The sequence below is a fragment of the Grammomys surdaster genome, unplaced genomic scaffold, assembly GCF_004785775.1.
Source record: "Grammomys surdaster isolate TR1022 unplaced genomic scaffold, NIH_TR_1.0 130, whole genome shotgun sequence".
In the NCBI taxonomy this organism is placed as follows: Eukaryota; Metazoa; Chordata; class Mammalia; order Rodentia; family Muridae; genus Grammomys; species Grammomys surdaster.
The window spans coordinates 24437644-24446962 of record NW_021604588.1 but is presented as its reverse complement, the minus strand read 5'-3'; the positions used below and the strand labels follow the sequence as shown (position 1 = coordinate 24446962).

The window sequence follows — 9319 nt, the reverse complement described above, 5'->3', positions numbered from 1 at the left end:
TATGGAGACAGAGAGAGAAAGAAAGAGAGAGGGAGGGAGGGAGGGAGGGAGAGAGAGAGAGAGAGAGAGAGAGAGAGAGAGAGAGAGAGAGAGAGAGAGAGAGAGGTAGACAGAGGACAGAGGAGAGCCTTGGGTGTTAGTTCTCATCTTCCATTTCACATGAGAACAGGGTCCTTTCCTTATTTGCCTCCATGTACTCCTGTGAGCTTCTGGGAGTTTGTTTTGTTTTGTCTGTCTCCATCTCCTGTCTCTCTGTGGGAGTGCTGAGATTAGAGACACACACCAGTGGACCCAGCTTTACGTGGGTTCCAGGAATTCAAACTCATTTCATCAGGCTTACATGGCAAGTGTTTTACCCACTGAGCCATCTCCTCAGTCCTTTCTTTGTCCCCAGCCTCTTCTTTCTGCTCCTCATCCTCTTCTTCTTCCTCCCCTCTTCCTCTTCTCCCTCTTCCCCTCCTCCTCCTCTTCTTCCCCTCCTCCTCTCCCTCCTCCTCTTCTTCCTTCTCATCTTTCCCCTCTCTCTCCTCCCCTTCCTACCTTCCTCCCCCTCTTCCTCTTCCTCCTCCTCTCCTCCTGCTCCTCCTCCTGCTTCTTTAAAATAGGCATCATAGAATGTATAGATCAGTGTCTTCTGGTTTTGATTTGTACTTTCCCATGATTGTTAACATTAAGTAGGCATCATATGATTACTGGGAATTTGTATTTATTGTCTGAATGAATGCCAATCAAGTTCTTTCTATTTTTCAGGGGTTTTTTTTTTTTGGCTTTTGTTGTTGTTGAATTGTAGCAGTTCTTTACATATTGTGATCATAATCCCTCACTGACACATAATTGTGGATATTTTCTATTGTTGGGTTACCTTTTCCCTGTTAATTGCATCCTGTAATGCAAGGCACTTGAAATTTCTGTAATTTTCAGAGATTTCACTACATTATTATATTTTTCTGGTAAATTCCAATTGAGTTTTAAATTTTTTGTGTGACTGCAAGCCACATGCTTTTGCTTTTGAAACTGACACCTGGTGAATCTTATGGTTTGGATCTGAAACATTCCCACAAAGGCTGTGTATTGGAAGCTTGTTCCCACTGCAGCCTGTAAGAAGCCACAGAAAGCCCTGGGCGAGGCACTTGTTTCTTACCATTTTCTATGAAGAGTCTTACAATGTTAGTCCTCATCTTCAGATATTTGATTTATTTTGAATGAATTTTAATACAGTGTAAGTGTCCAGTTTCATTCTTGTGGGTGGACACATGTATGGGCATCATTTCTTCATGGAGTGGTCTGAGCCCCCATGGTGACCATGCTGTAACCCCACAGGTGGGTTTCTATCAAGACTTTCTATTCTGTCCCATCTGTTCACATGCTAACCTCTAGGCCACTGTGTGTGCCATGGGTCACACTCTATCATAGGCCGGTCTCTAGACACCGTGTGTGCCATGGGTCACACTCTATCATAGACCGGTCTCTAGACACCGTGTGTGCCATGGGTCACACTCTATCATAGGCCGGTCTCTAGGCACTGTGTGTGCCATGGGTCACACTCTATCATAGACCGGTCTCTAGACACTGTGTGTGCCATGGGTCACACTATCGTAGACTGGTCTCTAGGCCACTCCTGCAGGTTTGGCTGGTGTGACTATGCAGTAAGTTTTGAAATCAGTGAATGTGGATCTTCTAATTCTGCTCTTGTTTTCCAGCGCTGTTCTGGTCATTCCAGGTCCTTTAAGATTAAAAATGGATTTAGGATGGGACTATTCCTGCAAAGAATGTGTTGGGACTTGGATGGGCTCCACATTGAGTCTGTATGTCACTGTAATATTGTTACTCATACATGTAAGCAGAATACTGATACACTTAAATAAAAGTAAGTACATCTTTTTTAAAAAAGAATAATAATATGCATTATTAAATTTCCCATCGTGGTGTACGGTAGAGCTTCTGAATTCGTTCTTGCCATCTAACTGAAATCCTGATGCTATGAACATGGCTGCCTCTCTATTACTTACGTCTTCTTGAAGCCATGTTTTAGTTTCAGTGTGCAAGAATTTTATTTTCTTGGCTAGATTTAGTCTTGGATACTTAATTCTCTTTTGTGCTATTATAAATATACATTTTCTTAATTTCTTTTTAAACACTTACTTGTGTATGTGAATTCATGCTCTCTGATGTGCACCTGTGGAGTCAGACAGCCTCGGGTGTTGGTTCTTGCCTTCTGCGTAGTTTCAGACAGGGTATCCTGTTGTATGCTGCTGTATACAGCAGGCTGGCTGGCCTGCAGGCTTCCAGGGATTCTCCCTTCTCTCCTTCCCATCTTGTCTAGGGGAGTCGGGAGACGTGTGCTGCTGTGTCCAGCTGTGGGACCCGGGAATCCACATCGAACACTTTACACACTGAGCCACTTCCCCAGCTCCCTAGCTTTTGAAAATTGTTTATAGTATATAAAAGCAACCTGTAGTGGCATATTTTCCCTGAAAGTTGGGAGGAACTAAGGTGGGAGGAGTAAGGAGAGGAGTAAGGAGAGGAAGAGAAGGAAAAGGAGGAGTGAGGTGAGAGGGAAACATGGAGGCAGGCGGATGTTCACATGTCTCCTGCAGTCAAAGGTAGTTGGTATATCTAGGTTGGGTATAGTTTACACCTCTGATTGTGTGGGCATCTTGTTACTGAGCATTACCAAACATATAAAACCTTTGAACAATCTAAGCACTAGAGTCTCATTTCCTACCTGGCCCGCGTGAATGACAGGATGGTCTGGGCTAAGCCCAGCCTTGTGGAGACAGCGTGGAAGATTGGCAGAGCCATCTCTCATGCTAGTGTCTCGTGGCCACCTGAGCTGGTAGCCTAAGCTGCTGCTACTGCAGCAGCAGCAGCAGCAGTGAGAACACCGCTGCTCGTGACTTCAGGCCTAGCCTAGTCGGGAACATGGCAGCTCTGTAACACAAGACAGATCGGGTGCCACCATTTTAAATATTACTCTCAACAGCAACCAGTTTTTTGCATATTAATTTTACAATCCCAAAATTTTGCTCAGTTTTTTGATTCTTCCAATGAATTCTTTTGCTCTACCTGAAACCTACATTCTTGTGTTATGAACAGAGATCATTCATTTTACTTTGTCCATTCCAAATTTAGATGTGGAAAATATTTAATTTTTTTTAAAGTGAGAAGAGGAAAATCCCATATATTTCCCATGTAAATCACATTTTCAACTACTGATATGTTATGGAGTGGTTGAGTTGGCTCATAGGAACATAGTCGTATGAGCTCACTTTCTCTAGTGAGAACACCCAGAATCTGCTTTATACAGTTTTCAAGAATACAATATGTTGGAGCTGGAGAGACAGCACACTGATTAAGAGCACTGGTTTCTCTTGCAGAGGACCTAGGTTCAGTTCCCAGCATCCACATGACAGCTTACAACTGTCCATAACTCCAGTTCCAGGCCATCCAATGCTCTTTTCTGGCCTCCATGGGTGCCAGGTGTACATGTGGTACACATACATACAGGCAGAACACTGATACACTTAAATAAAAATGAATATGTCTTTTTTAAAAAGAATAGTATGCATTATTAAATTTCCCATCGTGGTATACAGTAGAGCTTCTGAATTCACTCTTGCTGTCTAACTGAAATCTTGTGTACCTGGACCCAGCCGCAGGACCTGATAACTTTATTATTAAAGTAGCCTATGTTCATTTATCTGTCACCTTCTGGAAAGATTTGCTGACTCTCTGGGGTACCTGAGCCCCAGGGTACATGAGTCTCTGGAATAACAGAGCCCCAGGGGGCACCCAACACCCTCTCCCCGAAACTGAGCCCCTCGGGGTATCTGAGCCCTACTTCCCTGAAATCAAGCCCCTGGGTTACCCGAGCTCCTTTAAGATTTCAGTGTGTCAGTCATGTATTTCTGCTTCTGGAATCAATACTCGGTGACTTTTGTGGGCTGCTGTTCCCAGGGCAGCAATGTTCCTAGAGGTGTGGCTTTGGGGACATGATTGGATCACAAAGGCTCTGGACCTCATCCATGGATTAATACACTGATAGTTGACAGTGTGATAAGCTGATAGGAGGTGACAGTCTTACTAGAAGGGAGTCAGTCCTTGGGGACCATGTCTTATGTCCTGCCTCACTGACACCCCCCCACCATAAGGGAAGCAGCCTCTCCACTTGCTCTCACAGCAGTTCTAGTCTGCCCTTCTCTGGCCCAAAGCAGTGGGTTCAACAATGAGTGACTATAAACTGCTCCTTATTTTAAGTTGTTCTTCTTAGGTACATTGCCACAGTGAGGGAGAACTGACTGACACAGGCCACTGACACAGGCCGCATGGGGAGAACCCTGCCTATAAGATGTGTGTGCAGAAGTGCGCTCTGGGTTGGGGAACAGAAGCAGTGTTTCAGCTGTAGGTTGTTTCTCTTCTGGGAGCATGTTCAGAGCTCAGAAGCAAACTAGGAAATGAAACTGGGGGGAGCAGGCACTTTTAATTTTAATTAAAAACCTTAATTAGCATACAAAATATGACTAGGTTCTTTCTGATGTTCCGTATACTGGAAGGTCAGAGGCATTGCTTTCTGAATATTTCATATATTCAGTTTGCTTGGGCACAGGAAGGGACTAAGCATTAAGGACTCACGTGTAAGCTCGTGGGCATCCACCTGTCCCCACTGATGTCCAATGTCCCCTCCCGTCCCGCTGTTGTTCCCATCCCCCACACCCTCAAGTTGACATCGTCATTAGAAAATGAAAATCTGTGATTTCATGGGGAACCATGTCCAGCTGCTCGATCCCACCCTGTTTCCATTCTTAGCTTCTCCCCTACTTAAAAATAAACAGCATCAGGTCACACTTGCCAAGCCTTTGTCACAGTCTCCAGCAGCCATTCCTCCAGCCATCTGCTCCCCCAGATGCTCAGCTGCCCCCAATCTCAGCTCTCTGTGGACAGTCGAGAGAGAGGCCAAGCTCAGCGGCCTTCAGCTCTGCCAAACCAGCTTCCTGCACCCCACATTTGTGGCCTCACTGTAACACATGCCGCAGCCTGAACCCCCTGGTACCAGCTTGCTGGCCCAGCCAATCTTGCAATTTCCAGAAACTGGATTTTGGCTAGAAGAGGCAGGGGTGTTTCTATGGAGATGTGAACCAACATCTCGCAGCAAGAAGCACAAACTAGTTTGACAGAAGTTGGTTGAGCTCTGAGATTCAGTGGGTTTCAAGTTGGTCCTCATCTTGGAATTAGGTGTGTTAAAGAAGCCGTGATTGCTGCTGCCATGGTCACACCTTTGGTCTGAAACAGTGTTCTCAGATGCTTGAGCAAATGTCTACCTGAGGCCTGAGATTCCTGGTGTTCTGGGACACTGGTGTCATCAGGGCAAGCCCCACATCTTCACTAACAAGGAAAGGAAACTGCCACAGCCTACTTCTCTGCCATGTTTGAGACATCGGCACGGGGACAGAATGGTTCTTGCTAACTCGCTCTATCTTCCTTCCATGCCATCCTCTTAGTTGCAGACATGTGTAGTGAGGGAGCTTAGATCCAATGGCTGTTAGATCCAGTGGCCTTGTCCATAAGCAGCTGGAGGAACAGGGACTTGGCTCATTCTCAGGACTGGTGGGGTAGTCATCGAAGGAAACTAACAACTTTCCAAACATGTCTTGGGGACAGCACCAATCCCAAATATTTGCTTCCAGCATAATGGAGTGCCACAGCTCTTTCTGTCTCTGGGAATAGGCCAAACCACACCAGGACTCTTTTTCCATCCTGATAAATTCATGTTAATGAAATTAAGATTCTGTTTGTCAGCCGCACTTCTGATATCTGATCAGGTTGGCGACTGGACTGTCATTGTCATGTTTTATGGCTCCTTGTTTTACGTGGATATTCCCTTGCCTCGTTTACAATTCCTCAACAAGAGTTCTCTTCTCCAGGGTGTTTTTAAGCATATGAGGCAGGAGGGTAGATGACTGAGCTGGGCATGTGGCTCTATTTGCATAAGTGCTTACATCCTAGATACAGTAGACCACAAGAGTGACTGTTATCATCGGATGTCAAAGATCGCAAAGGAAATGAAGGATTTATAATGAGGATTTATGACATTCTACTTATGTATATAGCTGTGTGGAATAAGGGTGTATACCCTCTTTTTCCCTCTTGGGACATCTAAGAATGGAACTTAAAAACAACCAATAGGGGCAGGAGAGATGACTCAGTCCGAACACTGACTGCTCTTCCAGAGGTCCTGAATTCAATTCACAACAACCACATGGTGGCTCACAACCATCTGTAATGGGATACGATGTCCTCTTCTGGTGTGTCTGAAAACAGCGACAGTGTACTCACATAAAATAAATAAATAAATCTTAAAAAAAAAAAACAACAACAACCATAAGCCAGTGGCTGAGACCCAGGTTCCAAGGTAAAGAGACCCCTAATGTCAACCTATGTTTGTAAACAATAGCCCTCATTATCTGAAGTTTTAATGCCACAGTTTAATTACTTGAAGTCAACTGTGCTCTGAGAGTACTACCTGGAGAATTCTAGAAATAACCAATGTATAAGTCTAGATTGTTTGAAGCGCTAAGCAGCCTGGAAAACTCCTGAGCTCCAGCCTACTTCCGTCTTTCCTGAAATGTGACCCTTCTCTCTTTCCGGTGTGTCCACATTGTATCAACTACCCACCCCCTTGTGACTCTGTGTCCCTCTTATTTATCAGCCTGACTGTTGGATTTTGCGTCTAAGAAGTCCTTACATAACAGGCAACATCTTAGTGTTCAGACAGTCCTCAGGGGCAAACCAGGTCGGATTCTTTATACTCCTTTGTCCCTCCTTTGCCCTTCCCCCACCCTACCCATGCCCACTCCAGCTGTCACAGGCCCCTCTTCCACATGGGCACTCAACTGAGCCTCCTACTCTGCCTGGCCTACCTGTTTAGGGTACATGACAGTCATCTGAGCAAGCCCATGGAAGCCTAGTCATTCAACATCTTGTTCCCTGTTGTTTTTAAAATGATTTTAGTCACCTCTAATGAAAGAAGAGCCTCCTAGAGCTTCACCAGGCTGTGGGTTATGCTGATAAGGGAAAAGGGAGAGGGGGTGGTTTTTCAGCTCTGTCCTAGAGTGTCAGGTTCAGGGTGGAAGACAGGCTGACTGGGTTTGGCTCACTGGGTCCTGGGAAGTCAAATTTGTCACAGCAGCCTCTGAACCTACAGGAGATTATTTGGACACATCCATACCAATTCAGATAGCTCACGGTTTCTTGATTTATTATTCTGAGTTCTTCATGTTCGTTTCTTGGCCTCCTCCCCAACCACCTCCCCGGTTGTTGCTAGCTGAGTCAGTACTGCCCACAGAACATCTTCTTCTGCTTTAAAATGCAAACCACGGTGGACAGGCATTCTCTGAAGTGGGTAGCTGGGTAATGAGCATGTCCTTCTCTGCCTTGTGTGACAGCATCCCCCGATTCTGCTTATGGCCTCTGGGGGCAGCGAGAGTGACAGCATCATCTTGTCTGAGACCTGTGGGCTGCAGAGCTTTTCCGGCCACCTCTAGACAGCCACTGTCCCCAATATGGCTGGTTCATGCTGAGGCCACACGGGTACATGGTGGCCATAAAAGCCCTGTAAGGTGGTGTGGGAAGAGGAAATGGTGTTAGGGAGATGCCCCCTCCACAATGAGATCTGTGCTTCTGAAACAGCCCTGGAACCTACAATTGAGGAATGGACCAGGACAGGAATCAATTTCTCTAGACTGAGGGGACCCTAAGTTACAGTCACATCAGGACACTGCAGCCAGACCCTGCTGAGATTCAGCCTCTGGACTGGTCTCTGCCTGTGTGACTCACCCAGGTTGCTGCCATGGAGCCTTTGAAATCACAGCGTAGCTGAAGCCAGTGGCCTCAGAGAACTGTTAGGAAATATCTACGACCTTTCTATTGCCTCCTCTTCCTGTGCCTGTAGACTTAGCTGAAGCATTTGTTAGAAACCCCGTGGCGCTGCCCCTGGCTTTACTCAGATGTCTTTATGGCGTTCTCATGCCTCCTGCCATGGTGGGGTAGCCTTACTGGGAAGGGCAACCGCAATCTAAGGTATGAGGTATAAGGATTGATTTACTTTGTAAAATCCGAGAGGAACTACCAAAGGGGCATAACGTGAGGACCCAGGATGGATTACAGGGCTTCTGTGCTCACTGGGAAGGTCTCTCCATCAATAATCCTTCAGGTACTGTGGTCAGCCACCTTCTCAGCTGCTACTGTGTGCTGTTGAGAAACTGTATCAGTTCCTTGTTATGCTGCCAAAATGCCCGACAAAGGCAGCTTCGAGAAGGAAGGGTTTATTTTGCCATACAGTTTGAGGGTCCTGTCCATCATGCTGTGAAGTCACAGAGGTGGGAACATGAGGCAGCTGGCCACATCACATTCACAGGCAGAGGAAGAGAGGGTGCTCAGCTTCCCCCAACCCTCATCTCTCTTATGCAGTCTAGGACTTGCTCCCACTCAGTTAACCCAGTCTAGAAACCCCTTCACAGACCCTTCCAGAGATTTGTTTCTGTGGTAATTCTAAATTCCATCAAATTGACAATCACAGTGTTTCTCTCATACACCCAACCTCATAGCAAGTCAGGTTGCAAGAGACTGACTGACTTCCTAGGGTCAAGTCCACCAATCTAGAAGGTCAGTCTTAGTTAGGGTTTTACTGCTGTGAACAGACACCATGACGAAGGCAACTCTTACAAGGACAACATTTAATTGGGGCTGGTTTATAGGTTCAGAGGTTCAGTCCATTATCATCAAGATGGGAAGCATGGCAGTGTCCAGGCAGACATGGTGCTAGAGGAGCTGAGAGTTCTACATCTTGTTCTGAAGGCAAACAGAAGACTGGCTTCTAGGAAGTTAGGAAGAAGGTCTCTCAAAGCCCACCCCTACAGTGACACACTTCCTCCAACAGGGCCATACTTCCTAAGAGTGCCACTCCCTGGGCCAAGTGTACTCAAACCACCACAGTCACTATGATCTTGGCCCTGGTCACTTTGGCTTGGTGTGGAGCTGTACAATTTAAAAGTGATTTTGTCTATGGATTTACAGGCAGTGTGGGTGAGAAGGCTGCTCCATCTTAACGAGCTTTAGAACTTACATTGCCAAGTCTGGAGGGAGGCCCAGTGTGGAGGAAGTAACATCTCTGGAGTACATCACTTCTTAGGGTAGAACAAATATGTTGTAGGCTAGAGGTTTTAAAAACTGTCTCAGCAATGACCTAGCTGCAGGCACAGAAGGACGACGAGTCTGGACCTGGTGACAGGAGGATGTCCTGCTGGTTTTATGTCAACTTAAC

General features: G+C 46.1%; 1 protein-coding gene across 1 annotated transcript in view; it reads left to right on the top strand.

Annotated features, from left to right (window-relative positions):
• The window catches only part of Hhat (hedgehog acyltransferase), a 238387-nt gene that overhangs the window by 188759 nt on the left and 40309 nt on the right, over window positions 1-9319 (top strand). The window lies entirely within an intron of this gene.